Raw genomic sequence first — 22,675 nt, 5'->3', positions numbered from 1 at the left:
AAATACACCTTCTAATACATTAAGCGACCACCTGTGCTCATATACTTATAGAAACACCCCATAACCCAAAAACCCATACCTACAAAACAACCAGAAACCTAACAAACTTTAACCAAAGTCAATTTAATAACATATAGAATCAATTAAACGGTCTATATTTAAAACTCTACCCCTAGATGAAGCTGTTAGCTATTTCAATAACCTATCCTTAGATATCCTTAGCAACTTAGCACCACTTAGAACAAAAGGAATAAAGGCTAACCGTGTTCCTTGGCTAACCAAGGCCACCAAACAACTGCTACAAACCAGAGACAGTGCATGGAGATATTGTCTAAAAAATAGAACTGATGCAAATCTCCAAAAATACAGGCACTATGTAACAAAGCAAAAAATATATCATTGTTTATAAGAAAACTTGCTTTTCACAGCAACTAACCATGAAAACAACCCAAACATTTTATGGAAAACCATCACATCACTTCTAACACCTGGTGTTCCACACAAAACCCCTCCCACACCTCCCTCAACACAGACAAGACACCAACTGAAGTGCCCAATCTGTTTAATACCTACTTCATTGATAGCATAACTAATTTAGTCATAGGTTTTTTAACTCTAGTGCTAACTCTACTTCTACTTACAATCCCATTCCATCCCCCCCAAACCCCCCAAACAACTAAAATAATAATGCCCATTCTCCTAATAACCAAAATCCTTCAAATCTGAATACTCAAACACCTTCTTTCTCTTTGTAGCCAGTATCTACTAAATTAATTCGTAAACTAATTTGAAAACTAAAACATTGTTTGGCATCCTCTGATTATCTTCCACCAGAATACTTAAAACTCGCTGCTGACTTAATTGTCTATCCAGTAAGCATTCTTATCAATCAGCCCATTGTGGAATTACATGTTCCTACCCATTGGAAGAAATCTATCATTACCCCCTCTGCACAAAGGAGGCAAATATAATGAACTAACAAACTATAGACCCATCTCCATCCTTTCCACCCTATCCAAACCACTTGAAAAGTGCATATATTTACAATTGCTAAACCATCTTATCAAAAGTAATCTTCTTACACTCACACAGCATAGCTTTAGGCCAGCACACAACACCACAACTGTTCTTATTTCTTTTACAGATATAGTCAACAAAGCCAGAGACACCAACCTATATACCTCAGTAGTACTATTAGACTTGTCAAAGGCCTTTGACACAGTCACACATGACAAACTTCTTCAACAACTATCATCTCTAGGTTGCTCAAAACCCTCCAAGCTGTGGTTTAACAACTATCTATCCAATAATGAACAATGTACAAAGTGGCAAGATTGCCTATCCCAATACCAGACTAACAAAACAGGTGTCCCACAGGGGTCGATTCTTGGACCCCTCCTCTTTAACATTTTCATTAATAATCTACATACTGCCTGACAGCACAGTACATTAACCCAATATGTTGATGTCTCCACTATTATTTCTTCCTCTAATAACATACTGGACCTCTTGCAAAAGATGCAGAATACCTTTACCTCAATAGAGTCATGGCTAAACAATGCACAATTATTACTTAACCCAAACAAAACTAAACTTTTACTATTCACCCCTAAAGCTTTCACTTCTGAATTCAAAATGTATTGCCTAAACAAAACAGAAATTGAAATTGTGCCTAGTGCTAAGCTATTAGTTATCATCATTGACAACAAACTTACATTTGATCAACACATACATATTGCTATTAAAAAAAAAGTTGTGCAACCACAACCAGAAGAGGTTCCGAAGAAGTCTATCAGTGTGTAGATGAAAGTGCTAAACCATTGGATTTTATCGATTAAAGTGGATTTATTATTTATTCAGCTAGTGCCTGTGCTTATTTGTGCTGTTACCAAGAACAGTTGTGGTTGCACACCTATATTTTCTACAGTAGTCGGCTGTTCTGGGTATCAATTTATTTATTAAAAAAAAAGCTTTAAACTAGGCACACACCATAGACACAAAATGTATCTGGATCCTAACACCAAAATGACACTAGCAAATACCTACTTGATTCCCTCTTTACTCTATGGAGCACCCATCTTTACTAATCTGCATCTGACACTCAAAACCAAACTTCAGTCTTGTTACTACAAAATTACCAAATTTGCTACAGGCTCATCATACCACACCCACCACTGCAATGCTCTGAAACAGATATACTGGCTAGAATTCCCCCACTACCTTGACTACCAACAACTTACAATTGCACAAAAACTAACGTACATACCTGATAGCTGTCCTGCCTTACAATTCATCCTGCACACTCACATTCCTAGTAGAAATCTACACTCTGCCAAGAAACAACTCCTAGATGTGCACAAGCCCAATAAAAGAGCCAGCCAGTGTCTGTACACCCATACCATAATTAAGCTATGGAACAAGCTTCTTAGCCATATTACCAGTATTAAGAACACAACAATTTCAAACGTATACTAAAAAACTACCTCTTCAACTCATGGATCTGACCATGCCCTACAACTGACAGCTAACCACCAATCTTCGTTGCCTTCTATATCCTCTAACCTTCTCCCTACACTCCCAGCCTACTGCTAATGTATCCACCCTTCACCCACCTTATCACACCAGTTTTCCCCAACATAATATCTCACACTATCTCCCTAACAACTTATCCTCACATTTAGTCATCACTTTTACTTCAACCTTTTACTCTTTTCACACTTTTCCTTTCTTACCTCTTTTCTCCTCTCCAAAAAACCTTTAAATGCAATATGCTTTCTCAAATGACTATACTCAAATACACTAACTAGTTTATGTAGAAAATATATGTTATGATGCATTAACTTTTACATACTAAACATCCTATTGTACCACCTATATCTATCCAGTACAATTTATGAATTCTAATGTTATCTTTATTTTTACTTAGATTTTTATGTACTATGTATACTGTTATTGCTTATTTTTGACCACTGTTTCTGGAGCTTTTCTCCCCAGGCTTCCACCAAAAATTGGATTCTGACCCAGTCAAACTTTCCTGTCTACAAATGTCAATAAATAAATAAATATAAAATATACTCGTTTGCCAGCTAAAATACAAAATGGTAGTTTCTGCAACTTGACAGGTCTTTTCCAGGTTTTTTCATCATGAGGGAAAGTGCCAAGGACAAAATTAAAATAATTCCAAAACACACAACCTCAAATTTATTAAATATTATTTTTTTCTTCAAAAATATGTTTGGACAAGCTGACTTCAGTTTATAAATTTGCCTTCCATTATCCAGTCATACTGACACATCACAAAAGCTAGATGGCGAATTTGAGAAAGTGTTTTTATTACGAAAATAAAAACATATGTAGCAGGTATTATACTCTAGCAAAGAAGTTTTAGTAATTAATCTTGTATTTCCTTCTTTAAATGCACCATAATAAAACAGACACATCAAAATATGAAAATAAATAACTTCAAATGACTATGTTTCTAAACACACTTGCTAAGAAATGTTCAGAATTTAAAATACACATCAGGAATTAAAGATTCACTGGGATCACAGAGGACTGGGACCAATCAATGGAACTCAGAAACACTATTCATCAAATATTATGGAATATTTGTATTAACGTAAGTCTATTCCCAGGCTCATGTCAATTGGGTACAAAGGTCACTGTCTGCCTGATTACTCTGTAAAAGCTCAGGATAGCAACACTAAAATCTGTAACTTAATAGACAGCAATACTGCATGGTGCGCTTAGTTAAAAAAATAAATTAAAAATAAAACTTCTAGTAAAACATTTATCAGATCAGAGTTTACTTTCATAGTTTCATAGTTTCATAGTATAGTACTAGGTTATCTGCCCTGGGGCATTTGTAAGCCTAGCCATAGTGATGTGGCTTTTGCCACCCCATGAAATGGTACAAAAATGTACAGAATAAATCTAGAATACTGTGCCTCTGTCTAGAAGTTACACAATGAAGGTCCCCTTATATAATAGAATTAGTTTACTGTGCCCCTGTCTAGCAGTGACACAGATGTGACCCCTGGGGTAAACTTACGATCTCCCATCCACTCATCAAGATTTCTCTTGAAGACAGTCAGTGAGGGGCTCTGCCTAATATGAACTGGGATCCTGTTCCAAAGCATGGGAAGCCTCTGGGTTATGAATCTATCCCTCCAGCATGTCCTATTCATACTTGTGCCGAGGTTTAAGTCTTTAGCTCTCGTGGTCCTGATGGATTTGGATTTTTTGAGGTGGAGCATGTCCATCAGATCCTGATTGGACATGGCCTTGTACGTCAGGCAGAGATCACCTCTGAGCAGGCGGTATGCTACTGAATACAGCTGAAGTTTCTTTAGTCTGGCAGAATAAGACATATGTTGGAGACCCTTGATCCTTTTGGTGAGGTACTTTTGTGGTCTCTCCAGCTGTTGCAAGTGCTGGGTGAGGTACATACCAAATGGGGCATTGTACTCAATCATGGGTCTGATGAGGGAGGAATATAGGGGTACAATGACATCCTTGGATCTGGATGTGAATCCCTTCATGATGAGGTGTGCAAGGTAGAATGTTTTTCTAACCACTTTGGCAACGTGGGTGTCAAATGAGAGGTCGCTGTCTACTTGGGTCCCTAGGTCTCTGATTACTTTTTCCGTACTCAGTGGGTTGCTGTCTATGTGATAATTTGTGGGTACTTTGTTTTTTCCAAAAGGGATGACTATACATTTTTTGGCATTTGGTTTAAGGCCATGACTACGGCACCAGTTGTCTGTTTCAGTGAGGCCTTTTTGTAGGATGTGTGTGTCTGCTGGTGTATCTACTATGGCGCCTAGTTTGCAGTCATCTGCGAACTTTGTCAACCACAGCTCTCCCATGTTTGCTTTACCATCTGAGAAATAAATGCCGAACAAGAGGGGTCCCAGGACAGATCCCTGTGGGACACCACTTGTGACTGGCTTTGAGTCTGACATTGCTCCTGTGATTTTAACTTTATGGGTTCTGTCCTTTAGCCAGTTTGCAACCCATCTAGTGACATAAGGGTTTACTTTTAAGCTGTTTAGCTTATCTATGATGCCTGAGTGGGGTATTGTGTCGAAGGCCTTAGCCAAGTCCAGGTATGCTGTATGGACTGCTTTGCCTTCTTCAATGGCTCTAGTGACTGTTTTGAAAAAGTCAACCAGGTTTAAAAGGCAGGATCTGCCCTTTACAAAGCCGAACTGGGTGGGGTCAAGTGTCTGTAGGTCCCCTATGTCTCGGTTTATGAGTTCCATAATGATTCTTTCCATAGCTTTGCAGACCAGGCTAGTTAAGCTTATGGGGCGGTAGTTTCTAGGGTCTGTAGAGGCACCCCCCTTGTGGAGTGGGACCACTGTTGCTGTACGCCCGAAGTAAGGCTAAGGTTAAATAGCATTTTTATGTGTGGGTTTAGCTCCTCTTGGAGTTCACGTAACACGCACCCCGGGATACCGTCAGGTCCCATTGATGCTGTGCTTTTTGCTTTGTTTAGGGTGGTTCTCACTTGGACATCTGAGATGACAGGGAGATTACATTCAGCTGGGATAAGTATTTTTTCTTTTGGGGGTGAAGGAGGCGAGAAATTTGCACTAAACCTGTCAGCCAGAATGTTAGCAATATCTGTGGGTTCAGTGTATTTTTTGTTGTTGTGAACCAACTCTGAGCATATCTGAGGGTTTCCGCCCAGGTTTCTAACATAGCTGAAGAAGGCTTTGTGGTTATCTTTAGTGTCCTTAGCGATTTTTCTCTCAAAGTTTGCCTTGGATGTTTTTATGAGAGAATGTAGTTTTCTGCTAATGTTGATCAGAGATATCTTTCCTTCATAGGATTTCGCTCTGACGTATAGTAGCTTCCTTCTTTTGTTATACAATTTGTTTATGGCTGAGGTCCACCAGACAGGACGCTTACATTTGGTGGAGAGGGACTTGGATTTGTTTGGGATTGCATGATCCATGCATTCTTGGAGATGTCCATAGAAAGCATTTGTGAAGGATTCGGCATTGTGGGATGTGGTATCCACTGGCACAGTGGACTTAAAGGATACCATCTCAGTCTTAAGAAGAGTGAAGTCTGCTTTTGAGAAGTTTTTCACTGTGGTCTTTTGTGCTGGGGGTGGAGGTGGGATATGTATATCCAGGGTGATTAGTTTGTGGTCAGATCTCACTAGTGAGGGGTATACTTCCGGTGTGGAGCATTATGTCCCCATGTTTGTGATGATCAGGTCTAGTATATTATCTCCCCTAGTGGGAGAGGTGACTAGTTGTTCCAGTGCATTTGAATTTATGAATTCCAGGAACCTTTGGGCTAGGGTATTAGGGCTAGAATAATGTATCCAATCTATGTTTGGGTAGTTGAAGTCTCCCAGTATGATGGCATTTTGTGATACATTCATATCCTCCAATGTCTTCAGGAAGGCTGAGTGGGGTTCTTGAGATTAGGAGGGTGGTCTGTAACATGCTACCAGTTGTATAGCAGTTTTGCCTATGGTTAGTTGCACCTGTATGGTCTCTGATGCTTCATGTGTGCTACTAACCTGGAGGTGTGGGTGTCCTTTATGAATATGGACATTCCCCCTCCCTTTGTGGTTCGGCCCGGGTTTTGGGGCCGAAAAGCATGATACGAGGTATAGCCTGGTAGCACTGGGGTGCTCTCAGGAGCCTTGAACCAGGTTTCAGTTACTGAACAGACGTCGATGTTCTCCATGCTGAGGAGTGCATCAAGTGCCTGAATCTTGAGATTTAGACTTCTGGCGTTGAGCAGCATTACCCTTAGTTTTTTTCCATTTTTGTTTTCTAAGGAGGTGGGTTTGTCATTTGAGCCTTGCCTAAAAAAGGCACTATGGGGGTGGCAAGAGCCTTAGCCAATATCCGGAAGCCCAGTGGTGACAGGTGTAAGCCATCCCTTGCGAAGCAGCGTGGCTTGTCCAACATATCATCCCAGGCAGACAGACATTGGATCCCCTTAGAATGACACCAGTACTTGAGCCAATTGTTAAAGCTGATCATCTTGTCTTTGTATTGTGGTATCATTCTTGGTGAGAGCAAGATGCTGCTCAGGGTCAGGGTCATACCAGCCTGGGCTACATAATCGGAGAGCTCCTCTATGTCTCTTTTCATGTAGTCCAAAGAGGTACGTCTCAGGTCATTCACACCAGCATGGACAATGACCGAGTCATATTTGTACTTGCTTTGGAGTGACCTGAGTGCGTGTGTTATGTGGCGGATCCTAGCTCCCGATAGACAGCTCACAGTCACCTTCTCCTTGTTCAGCCTGGTCAGTGGGACATCAGTGTGTCTGACTATGGAGTCACCTATTACTAGTGTATCAGGCAAGGTGTTTGGCCTTAAGGGCTGCGATTGGTCGACACACTGATTTATTGAAGTATGTGTTGCATGTGTTTTGTTTTGAGGTGGTGGATTTTTGGATGTCTGCTTTGGGAGCCTCTGTTGTTTTGGTAAGTTTTTTATTAGAGCCTCAGAGTATGTCTTTGATTTTATGTGTTTGGTTTGCAGTTGTGGTAGGTCTATGTGGGACTGGGATTGTTGTGTGTGTGGTTGCCATCTCCTCCTGTCTGGTCATGCCAGCCCTGAGTTGAGAGAGTTCAGCCTCCAGTTTGGCTATATAGTTGCATCTCTCACATGTATTTGTGTTTGTTGGGAGGAGGAGAGGGTTGTCTGTGTACATGAGACAATTGTAGCATTGTCTCAAGATGCCCAGATTGACCAGCTGAACTGGAGACAACACCAGTAATCTACCACTCGACATGCTAGAACAGTATAAGGGAGTGGTATACCTTTAAGGGAAGTGGATATTCACAGGGGTGGTAAGTAGATGTAGTGCTTTACTTAGTACGAGAGTGCTTACTTAGTAGAAAAGTATTGAGAACAAGTGCTAGGCTTATAATACAGTGAGTAGTCTGGTTATACTAAGAGTAGAGCTTCCTTAAGGGAAAATTTGAAGAACAGACTTGGCAGAGCCAGAAAAAGTTTAACCTTGTTTAACCGGCGCTGCGCTATGCGCACGACCGCGCAAAGCCGTGCAAACGCAGATTTTAAACAGTGAACTACAAAAGAGCTAGAAATGGTCCCAAACAACCAATTGCTACATCTTCGTGTGTTGAGGTCACTTCCCCCAAGGACAGGTAGGCTGCTCAAGGCTCCCCACTCCCACTGGTGAGCAAAGAAACTTCCTTCTATCCAAGTAAGGTAATGGACAACACAGGAACTACACCACAGCCCAGAATATAGCAATGCCTGTAAACTGTTCTAAACTAGTCGAGGAAGGCGGGAAAACAAGGATTATTTTTTGGTTTTTTGTTTTGTTGGTAGAAACACACAGAAAATATAGAAACAGTGATACATTAGTTACACAGGCTAGCACACTTTAGTGGGCAGCCTCCACAGTTAAATTAAACAAACAAACAAGCAAACTTTCGATCAAATTCGACTAAATTGTAACTTTAAGTGCAGATTTTTAAATAATGCAGCAATCAGTTAAAAACAGTTCAGGCTAGTTCAAGGTAAGCTACAGAAGCTATTTCAAGTGAAAAAAAGCAAAGATACTTAAATCCAGAAGGTAGTCGCTTTTCTGAGTTCCCTGCTGCTAGGACCACTCTGTAAACCCACGTGGAGCTTGTCTGAGCAGTATAGCCAGAAAAAACGCCCAGAGGCGGATTTTAAACAGTGAACTACAAAAGAGCTACAAATGGTCCCAAACAACCAATTACTACAGCTTCTTGTGCTGAGGTCACTTCCCCCAAGGACAGGTAGGCTGCTCAAGGCTCCCCACTCCCACTGGTGAGCAAAGAAACTTCCTTCTATCCAAGTAAGGTAATGGACAACACAGGAACTACACCACAGCCCAGAATACAGCAATGCCTGTAAACTGGTCTAAACTAGTCGAGGAAGGCAGGAAAACAAGGATTATTTTTTTGCTTTTTGTTTTTTGGTAGAAACACACAGAAAATGCAGAAACAGTGATAAATTAGTTACACAGGCTAGCACACTTTAGTGGGCAGCCTCCACAGTTAAATTAAACAAACAAACAAGCAAACTTTCGATCAAATTCGACTAAAATGTAACTTTAAGTGCAGATTTTAAAATAATGCAGCAATCAGTTAAAAACAGTTCAGGCTAGTTCAAGGTAAGCTACAGAAGCTATTTCAAGTGAAAAAAGCAAAGATACTTAAATCCAGAAGGTAGTCACTTTTCTGAGTTCCCTGCTGCTAGGACCACTCTGTAAACCCACGTGGAGCTTGTCTGAGCAGTATAGCCAGAAAAAAATGCCCAGAGGTGGATTTTAAACAGTGAACTACAAAAGAGCTACAAATGGTCCCAAACAACCAATTACTACAGCTTCTTGTGCTGAGGTCACTTCCCCCAAGGACAGGTAGGCTGCTCAAGGCTCCCCACTCCCACTGGTGAGCAAAGAAACTTCCTTCTATCCAAGTAAGGTAATGGACAACACAGGAACTACACCACAGCCCAGAATACAGCAATGCCTGTAAACGGGTCTAAACTAGTCAAGGAAGGCGGGAAAAAAAGGATTTTTTTTTTTTGTTTCTTTTGTTTTTTTGGTAGAAACACACAGAAAATGCAGAAACAGTGATAAATTAGTTACACAGGCTAGCACAGACAAACAAGCAAACTTTCGATCAAATTCAACTAAAATGTAACTTTAAGTGCAGATTTTAAAATAATGCAGTAATCAGTTAAAAACAGTTCAGGCTAGTTCAAATTAAGCTACAGAAGCTATTTCAAGTGAAAAAAAAGCAAAGATACTTAAATACAGAAGGTAGTCGCTTTTCTGATTTCCCTGCTGCTAGGACCACTCTGTAAACCCACGTGGAGCTTGTCTGAGCAGTATAGCCAGAAAAAAACGTCCAGAGGTGGATTTTAAACAGTGAACTACAAAAGAGCAAGAAACTTTGGCTTGTCTGGGGAGAGTATACAAAAAAAAAAAAAAAAACAGTTTGCTAACATTAATATGCTGCATTGGACAAGTTTTTATTTTATTTCATTCTGATTTAGCAACTGCTTACAATGGATCTAGACTGGTATTAGAGTCTCTCACAGAAGCAGAAATAAAGTATCAAAAATCATAAATACCTAATATGCTTCTTGTGCTGATTTTTTTTTTTTAATTAAAACTCGGCTTCTATTTTTTTTATTCTTAATTTCTAAGAGAAATAAATGTATTTAATAATACCTGGTATATAAACTGGCTCACTGAGGTTCTTTCTGGTTACAATCTACTTACACAATTTTGAAAAATGTGTAACAGACAATAATAATAATAGTTTGAAAAAAAACAATGGCAAGAAAAACTGAGCAACATCTCTCTCTCTATCTATATATATATATATATATATATATATACACATACACACCTATATAAAACAGTACTAGAGCTGTTCATGACAATATATGCTTCAAGGATATGAACAAATGGAAGTAGAAGGATGCTAATTAACAAACCCTGTGTTTTTTTTACTTCTTAGATGCCAAAGGAATTTCCTAAGCTATATTTATTATTTTATTTATTTATTTAATTATTTATTTGACATTTGCTAACTGGTTAGTCTGATTGGGCAAAGCCTTTTTTCAGCAGAGACCCGAGGAGAAAAGCTCCAGTAGTACATTACTTAAAACATTATGCAAAATATACAACAGTTGCTAGAATAAAACACATGTATATAAGTATAACAGAAAATAACTTGGTCAGTTGTTACCTGTGAATATACTCTATATAAATTAACATAGTACACATAGTACAGTGTACTGTACATAAATTAACACAGTACACAGTATATGGTAAAGGAAACAATTGTAAAATATTTGTGAATAGAGATTGGGAGGGAATTTCATATTGACCCACGGTGGTGGTGCTGCGGTAGCATTGTTGCCTCACAGTAAGATGCTGTCTGGTTTGATTCTCAGCTAGAGCGTCTTCTGCGTGGAGACATGCATGAATGGGCGTACCTTCATTGAAGGTTGTGCGTCAGGGCTGGTAACTCGGCATGTAAAAATCAACTACCAATCATTAGCGGACCGGAGTTCTGCTGTGGCAACCCCTAACCGGGAAAAGCTGAAAGACACAACAAGAGCCCATATGACAGCAGCCCAGAGGTAAAAAATGTGTGGGATGCAAACTGTAAGTGCAGAATAATATGAAATGCTCAGATCTATGAGATGATGCGATGCCTTGTAAATGTCCAAGTGAAGGTGACTGGATATCAAACTTCCAGTATACTAAGTGTAAACCTTTGATTTTATTTTTTGATTGCTGAAAAGCTGGAATCTCTGTTACTTCTAATAATAAAAGAGAAGGTACAATTGTGTATTGATCATTTTTTTTATGTTGCCGGTGGAATTGGAGCTTCTGGTGTTCATAGACTACTGAAATGTGGGAAGAATAAGTGCTTTGTCAATTGTAATTCTGACTTGCTAAAATGTATTAATCTAAACAGATCACCAGATACTTTGTTTTTTTTTAAATACCTTTTTTAAATTCTTACATTGTAGGTATACATCAGTAATAGAAAACAACCAATAACCATATTTAATTTTCATGCATTTTACATACATTTTCCTTTTAGCAATTATCATTCATCCCAACATATGCGAAGCACTGAAGGAATATATAAAGTCAGGTAAGAAAAGGGTGGGAAAAAAACAAGAAACTTTAACTATTCAGGTGAACTAATAAAACTCCAAATATCTGAGCATGAAATAAAAAAGGCTATGTGAGCATGAGGCTTCTCAAAAAGAAACATTTAAAAAAATAGTTGGAAGACAAGAATTGGTAGAGAAAATGTGATATTTTCTAGTTTGCCTAAGAAGCTGTAAGGAATGCACTGCATTAATTTTAAGAAAGTACAAATAAGCAAAATGACAAATATTCCACAATAGGATTTGTTAATTGAAAGGGCTTTAAATCAGACTATGAGAAATTAGCCATGACTTCCATTAGTAAAGATGCATCCATGTCAAGTCTTACAAGATTTTTATATAATAGTTATTTAGGTTTGTCCTGATCTATTCTATGGCCTGCAGATGAAGCTTATCAGGCTGATAGTGTTATAATTCCTGGGGTTCGTGGTGGGGTTGCACTTAAGAAGTAGCATCACAACTGCTGTGCACCAAACACTGGGAATAGATCCAATGGATAAGATCAGGCTGATTAATTTTAGGAGTGGATCCACCAGCACATGCTTAGTTCTACACAGCAGGCAGCCTGTTATGCTATCAGATCCTATAGAGAATGTGTTTTTTGTTTCAGAGAGTACTTTTTAACAAGTGTTCTTTTGTCATGATAGGGGTTTTAAGTCCTTTGGCATATATGTGACAGGTATAGCTGTATCTGGGGTGAAGTTAACACTGAATTTGCCAGAATATTTGTAATTTCTAGTGGATCAGTATAGCTAATGCTCTTTTCAATGAGTTTAGAGCAATATTGGTTGCCATTTCCTAACTTCCTGATGTAGGTAAAGATGGATTTAGATTTATCCATATCCTCCAATGTTAGACTAAGTTCATGGGAAACCTTACTTTTCCTGATGCTTTTTTTCAGTACCTTGAATAACCTTTTGATGTTAACCTTGATTTGTAAGTTTTTAGTTTTACTATCTATTCCAATTAACAAAATGCCAGCAGACAATGCTGAGTTAATTATGAATTTTACTGGGAATACAAAGAAAGTATAACAGGTCTTCGCAAATTTAAGGCAACAAACATATGAGCTTACCTATCCATAAGATGGAACCTTCTTGATACTTTTATTAATGACTAAAATGCAGCATTGTGACTCAAAGTCAATGTTAAAGCTACAAATTGTAATATGCAGAAATTCTGGAATCAGCATGACGAAAAACATTAATGGGGGAGGTTTAGATATAATAGAAATATTTTGCAAGTGCTTCTTCCATCACGTTTAAGTCTGATATCAACCAACCATGTGCAATCAATAAATTAGCAGTATTCAATACTGAATGCCAAGGTACATTTTTAGTCTCTCTTCAGATGAGTCTAACATTTCCTAGCAGAGCCTTAATATACTTTTTCAGGAAGGTTGTTTTTTTTTTCTGTTCACAAGACATTTGTATTCTTTTCTAACTAAGGATTAATGCTCAGTAAATTTTACTTTTTTATATATGTGTTTATTTCTTATACTTTTTGAATATTTAATATTTTAAGACTGTTTTACTTTACATGTATACAGGGTAGATGAATCTGTTGGTGATTAAATGTAGTTTAAGTGGATGATTAAAAAGCAACTGTCTTCATATATTCATAAACTAAAGAGAAGTATGGCTGCCTTTTGGATTTTCACTATAGTTAATTCCTTCCTCTTCTACTCTACCACTTTGGAAACAATGACTTATTATATATTCCTTTGCAACATATGAAAGAAGCTATCATTAAAATGCATGTGATTTGCTTGGAAAATGGAGTGAAATGAACATTTTGTGAAATTCCACCATGTCTTGCTTGGATTATGAATTTACTAAATCCAACATATTTTTAATACTTGTCTAGGAAGACAGTGATATTTAAACAAAGGGTTTAAGGTTATAACATCATGGGAAGATACTCTGGTAAATGTTTGTATGTATTCAATAGATTGGCTACATTTCAGGGGAATAATAGAAATAGACCTTTGCTGCAGTTATTAAAGAAAAATATGAAGAGTTCTTTTCTTAGAACATCTTAGTCAAGAGAGGGTAAGAGATAAACATACATAAATCTAGAAACAATATAAATTGTCTTTATATAAATGCACAAAGTCTGAAGAGGTTTTAAGTGTCATATTCACTGTAGGGTGAGTTACTGAAGCCTGGTTAAGAGCAGTTTACTACAGCAATCCTTTACTCAAGCATTGGAGGGATACTTGGTCACCCAGCATTGACTGCGAGTAATTTTAATTACCCAGCTATTAACTAGAATTTGGGTTCTTATAATACTTATATGGAGTCATATTTTTAGATGTGATGAAACAGTATGTTTTTTCAATAAGTGGAGGATCCAACAAGAAATTTATATATTTTAGTCTTATTATCAGTGAACAAAAATGGGATAATTTCAAATGCTAAAGGATCAGTACCCTTGGGAAACTCTGTCCGTAATAGAATTCTTTTTGATATAGCAAATAGATATGGTAGGCATTCATGTGAATGAAGACATTATGGTATGAGTAAGTTAAAGAATTACTAATGGAAAATTTGCTCAAGGTTGACTGATAATACAATACTGTAGACATATATGAACAGTGTGACTGGAAGAAGATGAAAGGAATTTGTACTACATTTCTGGACAGGATTAGTAGAAGTGTTAAAAAAAGTGAAGATAGTTAGGAAAACCCAGTTGGAATAAATATTTGACTATACTTCTGAGGAAGACAAATTGTGTTTATAATCAATATGCAACACATCATACAGCATACAATAAAGTGTTTCAATTGTATTACCAGGAGGCTTAAACAGGAATCATATAATAGAAAGAGATGGTATGATGACTCATTAATTGGAATTGCTGATGATAAAAGGAAATTCTTTAAGTATCTGAATACCAAAAAACGTTCTATCTTATCTAGCTATATTTTTTTATAAATACATTCACACACACACACACACACACACACACACACACACACACACACACACACACACACACACACGTGTGTGTGTATGTATGTGTGTGTGTGTGTGTGTGTGTGTGTGTGTGTGTGTGTGTGTATAAAATTCCAAACAAGTGCTATTTGTTTTCATGCTCCATTATTAATATATCATTTTACAGCTTTTCAGTGTTTCTGTGTAGAATGAAAAGAAGTAAAAGCACAATATTTTCATAAATCTAATTAAATGGAAGATTAGAAGGAAATTGACATCTGATTGTTACTTGGCCTGAATTGTTTTGTCCTCCTGACTTTTGCTGTAAAAGGAATCCAACCTTTGCTGTAATAAGTGTGATGCCCATGCAATGGCCCAGTAATAAAGGAGCCTTAATCCTCACTACTAACACCAGTGAGGGGCATCCACATTCAGAAGGATAACAAATACACACACAGTAAAGTACAATTTCCCTTAAGAGCACACAGAGATCACAGTCAGTCTGGGGCTGGTTTCTCCCTTTCTTTCTTGATCCCCCAATAAGACTCCCCACTGGCACAGCTATTGGGTCCAGATCTCAGCCTAGTGGTTAAGCTAAAACATCCAGCACCCTCTCTGTCTAACCAGTGCTTTGTGTCCCTGCCCAAGTAGCTGACACATATGCACACACTTTAAGATACAAGTTATATACAAACACACATACACTCCTGGGGAAGACTGGCACATGTTCTCCAGCTGTGCACCTATTCTGCCAGGCTATAAGGTAGTAATCCCTGCCATTAACCACTAGTATCAACTACTATAAGGCCCTTCCCAAAGGGTGATCATTCTCACTGTGTAATATTACTGTTACCCAAATAGTAAGTGTGACTGAGCAGCAATACTATTGGAGTGGCTTGATACAGTATCACTATATACATGCAATGTACTCTAGAGCTTAATTTATCTCTACACAAAGCAGCCACAGTTGAAAGGTTTAAAAATATTTAATTATAAATAATAAAAACACATGACAATACTTACTACACAGTGCTAGTCAAGAGTTCAGACATCACAGGAAATTGCTTAAAATAATACTGTAAAATAGTTCTGACATAAATATAGAAAATAGCTAGACTAAACTATTTTCTGTCTTTTTCTAATAGCAGCCACAATTCTAAATAAACTTACATATAGAGCAAAAGCAGAGCACTGGTAAGTTGTTGTTAGCTTTAGACAAAGTCCAACATTCTCTCTCTCTCTCTCTCTCTCTGTCTCTCTCTCTCTCTCTCTGAGACAGTCTTTTTAAATCAAAAATACATCACTGCTGACTCATTTTAGATTATATAATTTTTTTCTTGTTCCCAGACTAACAGAAACTCAGAATTTAACATAGCTTTGATCTTGCACCTGGTCAGGAAACTACAGCAATTAAAGACATTATATATGTAAAATCTAGCAATTAACTCTGGTCTCAAACAATAGAAAGAATCTGCTGGTCTAGACATCATGGCTCTGAGTTTGAGATCAAACAGCCATACAATGCTTGACTTATCAGCTTTCTTCCAGCAGAGTGCATTGTTGTTACATTTTTGAAGTTCAACATTTAATACCATTTTCTTACATTTAAAAGAACAAGCCTGTGGCTTATATTAATATTTACAAATGCCAGAATTATCTACAAAATTCTATCTAGCTAGGCTGGTAGCCTTCACAACAAGAATCAATGAAACTTTCCAACAGTTTCCACTTTGACAAGATTCTTCTTTTAATGGAATGAATGTAACCCAACTCATAAGGTAGAATTCTAGTGGCAGAGTTATACAGCTATAATTCTAAATAAAATGTCTGAGAAAGATTTTTAATCACCAAAATCTACAGGCAGAACTCTACAATTAGAATACTAAATAAAGAATTCTAACAATAGCATTCTAGACACCAAATTCAAGACACATCATATTACAGTAAGATAGGATTCTACCTGTGGAGTTGATAAAAAAAACTCTAGAGTTAATTATAAATATAAAATATTACAGACAGAATTCTAAGCATTGAGTTCCACAAGTAGAATTTTAAATACAGGAATTGACAGATAATGTTTACAGAAAGAATTATAAACACAAAATTTCAAAGACAAAAGTTAAAAGTAGGAATAATACTAAAACAATGTTTTAACACAGAAGTCTACAGATATAATTCCAAACAAAAACTTCCACAGAAAGAATTCTAGATATAGAACTCTGCATATACAATTTTACAGGTAGAACGCTAAACACAGAATTCTGTAGATAGAATTAAAAGTAGAAAATTCTACAGAGGTAATAATAAATATGTGCTAACTACCACAAAAATAATCTGATAACTACCACATTAATAACAACACCATAAGTATACACTCAGTGGTGAGAGACCTGGGCACACAGGTTGACAGGAACCTTACCTTTGATCACCATGTCTCCACAGTGGTAAGAAGGGCATTCTGTATTGCTCATCTCATAACTAAGGGCATTGCCTCCAGAAAAAAAAAAATAAGTTATAACCTCTTTGTATTCTTCCCTCATCCGGCCAATAATTGAGCACAATGCCCCTTTTGGTAAGTGTAGATCAGAGCGTGTGTATGTACCTTTAAGAATCATTTCCAGATGTAGCATGTGCATATAAATAGTGAGCATGTGCAGGTAGTGCAGGTAACTGTGCCATTTTGAAAGAACAGCCAGAGTGTTAACATGTATGGGTGCAGTAGTCAGTCTGTTCATAAGTTTAAGTTATAAAACCTCATTTCTGATGTGTTAGTGTGTAAATCTGCTTAAACAGAACCCATGAATGTTCATCTGTTTTATCCTGACCAGACAAGTGACGCTGTCAGAACCGAGATTAACAGAGCTACAACTTTGAGCCATGAGGTGCAGAGTTGAAGGCGTAGGCAGACTAAGCAGGTTGAGTAAAATGGAGCACAGACAAATTATAAAGGGCCAGAAATGAGCTAAAGGAAAAGAGAACTGCACAAATTATTTATTTGGCAAAGAAAATGAAATGGCACATTTATAAGGCACAAAACATATTATTAATCAAATGCATTATTAATTAAACAAAATGTTAGAAATCACTATATTTGATATAACTAGTAAAACTATTCATATGAGGCTCAGAATTATCTTTGGTTTGCATAATGAGCATGTTTAAAGTAAAACAGGCACAAAAAGGGATAATGAGCATGATAACAGATTAAAATGGCATAACAAATACAATAAAGGGGCAAATTAAGCTTAAACAGCAAGCGACTGCATGTTTTTAGTAAAAGGCCATGTTTGGGCACAAACTACTATTTCACATTGACCGAAGCCATTCAAAGCATAACTAAAGTTGTTCGAAGTACCTCAGAGTGTTCAAAGTGTTTGCAGAGTGTGTGCTTTATTATAGTACAATTATTTCAAAGAGTTTGCTGTGTACAAAATACAGATATATTGCAAAGTGCAGTCAAAGTACAGCCATTTCGAAAAGTTTCTTGTGCTATGCACATTTATTCCCAGAGTGTTGCCATTTCAGAGTGTTTCTTACACTGTACAGAGTTATTTCACAAAGTACAGCAATTTTAAAGGTTATTTTGCTGTGTACAGTTTATTTGCAAAGTGCATTCATCTCAAAGTGTTTCTTACTCTGAGCTTTTTCCATTGTGTATAGTTATTTGCAAAGTAGTCATTTTGAAGTATTTCTTACACTGATAAGGTGTGGTTTCATAAGGTACAGTGATTTTTAAAGTCTTCTTGTGCTACCGAGACTTGTTTGGCAAAGTGCAGTTATTTCAAAGAGTTTGTTGTACTACTGGGCATAATTACAAGTACTGGCACAACGTTCTGGCATATATTCATGTGTGTGTGTTTGTAGATGATTTCAAGCACCTTCACTACGGTATGTTGATATGGCAGAAGTATTTCATGGATCAAGTCCACTTGTGTTTAATCAGGGCCTTAGGGTCATTAGCCTAGTAATCTGCTATGATCCTATGATCCTATATGTAATTTTTCATACAGAATGCAGAATGACAAATTCTTCAGTTAGAGATTATCAGAACTGCAGACATTGCATTGTACTGAAAGAATTCAAATTACAGAATTCAACAGATGGAATTATACAAACAGAAATATACATGCATATACAATTATAAACACAAAATTATGCAGATAGAATTCTGCACGTGAGTGCATTTACAGTGGTGATGGCACATTATACTACAATTTTGACAATGTAATGAAGTAAGCAACCTTTTAAATGCCACTACTTTTTATCACATGTGATTTAATTGATATTTTGATTTTGTTTTCCGTACCTTTCATCTGTCAGTCACATGGAAATTCCATGCTTCACATTATGATAGCATTGCAGAAATTACCATATCATTATAAAGCATAAGGCTGTAGAATAGTTGATGGAATTAATTGGTTTACTTTTCAAGTTAGCTCATAAAGTAGACACAGATAATGTGAATGTGTCATATTTATTTTTATTTTTATTTATTTATTTATTTAAGTTTGACCGGGGTAGTCCACTGGGCCAATGAAGAGCCCATTTTCAGTGGAGGCCTGAGGAGAAAAGCTCCAAGAATTACATTTACAATAAAGTTACACTTACAATGATTAAAATATTGAAGAATCAAGACACTCAAAATTATGTACAAAAATGTAAAAGCAGGACATATTTACAAAAATAAGCAATTTGTAATAAATCATAGAGTACATGATGGCAATGGCTACTTGCTGCTAGCCCGTGACAGCTAGGAGGATTTTGCATTTACAGAATACATAAACATTTTGTTGGAGAATTTAGCTGCAAGGTCCTATTAGGATTACGTGTAAAAAAATTCTTGCATACCTTTGCAAGCCTTTTTCCATAGATTGTGCTATTATCACCCAAATAAAATGTTATTACTGTAGCAATCTCCACATGGCATCTTCCTACTCTTCTCCAATCAATTATTTAATTTGCATTCCGATGAAGAATAAACAGTCCCTTGTGTCTTTTGAAACCAGCCCTCAAACATCACCATAAGTTCATAAAAGGTATGTGTGAATTATTCTGTACTTTCAAGTGCTATACCAGCAATTCTACCTCAAGTATCTGAATAAAATAATTTACCTTTGTGCCCTGTTAGTTGTAATCACCATGTCAATACGTTTTATATAAAAATAATGGTCCTCATGTCAAATTCTGCTTTTCTTGAGCAATCCCCTCAATTACAGGAAGAACCACATTGTTGACAGCTGTGATAGTCCAATGTGCTAATCCAAACAGACCCTTCCAAGCTAGACAGTCCTACTTCAACTAATAAGTAATACAGTAAATCAAAGTGCTTCACTATACAAGCACTCAGTGGCTGACTATTCTAACAAAGCATATGCACCAGTTAGTCCTTCAGCTGTTAAGTGTTTTACAATTGGTTGTGCAATTTAAAGACTTCTTCTGTCATGTGTTTGGTGGAATATCTATCTGAAGTGCGATATGGGGAGGGCAGAACACCAGAACACCAAAGTAAACATTAATGCCATTGGCACAGGAATACTCCTACTGACCTTTAAAATTATTTTGATCCAAATTGCCTGTTGACAAATTCATCAGCCCATATTCCTGGACTTCTTCACAACAGTCAGTTTGGTTAATCTTCACATTCCTCTTCACAGTTTCTAACTATGCTTGATCCTCAGATACTTTTCTTTGGTTCATAAGTTAAATGCCGACCTTAATGAAGCCATGAGTTAGGAAGGCCAGACCTCATCTTCTCAGGCTACACTTTGGAAATAGCCAAAGACGTTATCATTGACCAAATTCTTTTTAATACCATTGTTACCCAAATAGCATTCATCTGGTAAAACAACTTTCAGAATGCAATACGCTGATTATATCTCTATATTCTACTTTAAGATTGTGTTGACAGTCTCCAAACAGGCTATGCAAGCACTGAAACTTAGATAACAGTTCAGTCTTGCAACTTAATTTCAAAAGATTAAGTTGTACCCTTTTGCCTAATCTCTAAATCACCTCAGCTAAGACATGTTAAGGAGAATACAGCTCTGAAAAAGTTGCCAAATTCAAATTGTTACATATAATCCCTGACTCTAATCTGAAGTTTAACAAATATGTTACTAAAACTGCACTTCACTTCAGATAAGAATTTAGTATACTGCACGTTGCCTCCCAATTTGTGATACTATATACACTCCAAGTAACAGCAAGAGCCTGTTGTCACTCAGTCTTTTCTATTGCTCAAGTGTCTTTACTGACCTCAGACCTCATTTTCTCAACAAAGTTCATTGTCCATCACCCCCTTAAAATCTTACCAATGTATAACACTATTTACCAATGAATAGCCTGACTTCAGAATCAGTCAATATCACAAAGACAAAAAATACAAATTTTTAAGATTAGCTTTTAGAATTATATTTCAAAGAAATTTCAATGAACTGATAGTTATTAAATTTGAGAATGTTATTGTGATTGTATACCTTAAATTATGTTGAGATGTGATGATCATGTGATTAGTTACATATATATTTAAGATGAAATGAAAATACTTGCTAGACTTTTAATAGAAAAGCTCACCCAGATTCTGCCACAGCTTGCTGTGAGGGAAAGCTTAGTTTGTGTTTGCTTTTTGTATTTTGTATTGCTTCATTGTCTTCTTCTGTTTTGTATATCATTTATTTTATCTATACTGTATTTTACTTGTATTCTGTTTTTAATTGCATATTTAAACCAGGAAAGAGACCACAGTGGTGTCTCTTGTGAGTTACACATAAATTAAGTTTTCCCACCCTCCCTCTCTAGTCCGGTTGTGTTTTTAAACTCAACTGTCTTTCTAGTTGCCTGCCCCTTATGTTAATTTGACCACAAATCTCCTTCTCTCTCTTCTTTCATTAGCTATTGTGAGTAAGTGCAACATTATCTTTTTTCTGAAATCACTCCCCTTCAACTACTTAAATTACTGGCCATCCCATGATATTCCATAGAAACAGAATACAAAGTGCCCACCCCATTTCAGTTTTTCTTGCTCTTTTAAAATTAGTGGCTCTCCACTTAGATAGATAAAGGTTAAGTTATACCCTCTTTCATATGTTACTGCTTTGTTCACAATGCATCTCTTAGGATATTAACCTGTTTTTCATCATACCTTTAAATAAAATTTGCAGCATCTACTCCAAAACTAACAATTATTGGAGAGCCCACATTCTGACTCTCAGTAATCATCGTGGAATTAATGCTTCTGTTTTGTTCCTGGTGAGAACAAGAGCATAGATGCATTATTTCCTGGAGATTGCTGATCACTAGAAAGCATAACAACTGATTCATTGCTGCCAGCTTGGAATTTGTGCTTATATTTTACTCCTGGTCAGGGAAGTAGCAGAGTGCATTAATTCCTGACTATTTCTGATTGGGCAGTGAGTGTCTGTGCTTGATCTTCCTGATTGGTCTGGTTGCTATTCGAGGCATCTAGCACAAGAAAAGCTACAACAAGCCTGCGCCCCTTGCATCATCCGGGACACAACTGTGGACCACCAAATAGCCTGGTGCTATTCTTTTCTTCCTGGTGAGAGAACAAGCAAAAGGAGCATTGTATCCTAGCAACATGAAGTTATGGTGAGACCACTGCTAGTAATAGTCAGGCAGTAGACTTTCAGGCAGCTTCCCTCTTTTCATCATTCTTGACAAGATAATTCTTTCTTTCCAGTAAGTACTGCTTGATATGCTGCTGTCTAACCTAACTTCAGAGTATCTGCCTAAATATTTCATCCATAAATCATCCGGGTTGACTTATTAGTTTTCCCTCGAGTGTTTGGCAGTGCCCTGTATAAACACAGACACCTTGAGTTGACATTTTTCCTGTAAAAGCATAATTGAAATTTTACTAGTGCCTAGTTGTATATAGGACAACTAGTTTGCAGTGAAAAGCACTGACCCCATAGTTACTTTATATACTCATTCCAAGTGTCTACTCAATAAAAAAGGGTCTGCTGCCATGGATATGAACATTACCACTATCTCTGTTACCATTGGTGGATATGGGCATCATGAGGCAATGCAGAAATTGCC

The sequence above is a fragment of the Protopterus annectens genome, chromosome 7.part0 (genome assembly GCF_019279795.1).
Source record: "Protopterus annectens isolate FY-2018-M chromosome 7.part0, PAN1.0, whole genome shotgun sequence".
NCBI lineage: Eukaryota > Metazoa > Chordata > Ceratodontiformes > Protopteridae > Protopterus > Protopterus annectens.
The sequence above is the reverse complement of the archived record's forward strand: the minus strand, read 5'-3'. Positions refer to the sequence as shown.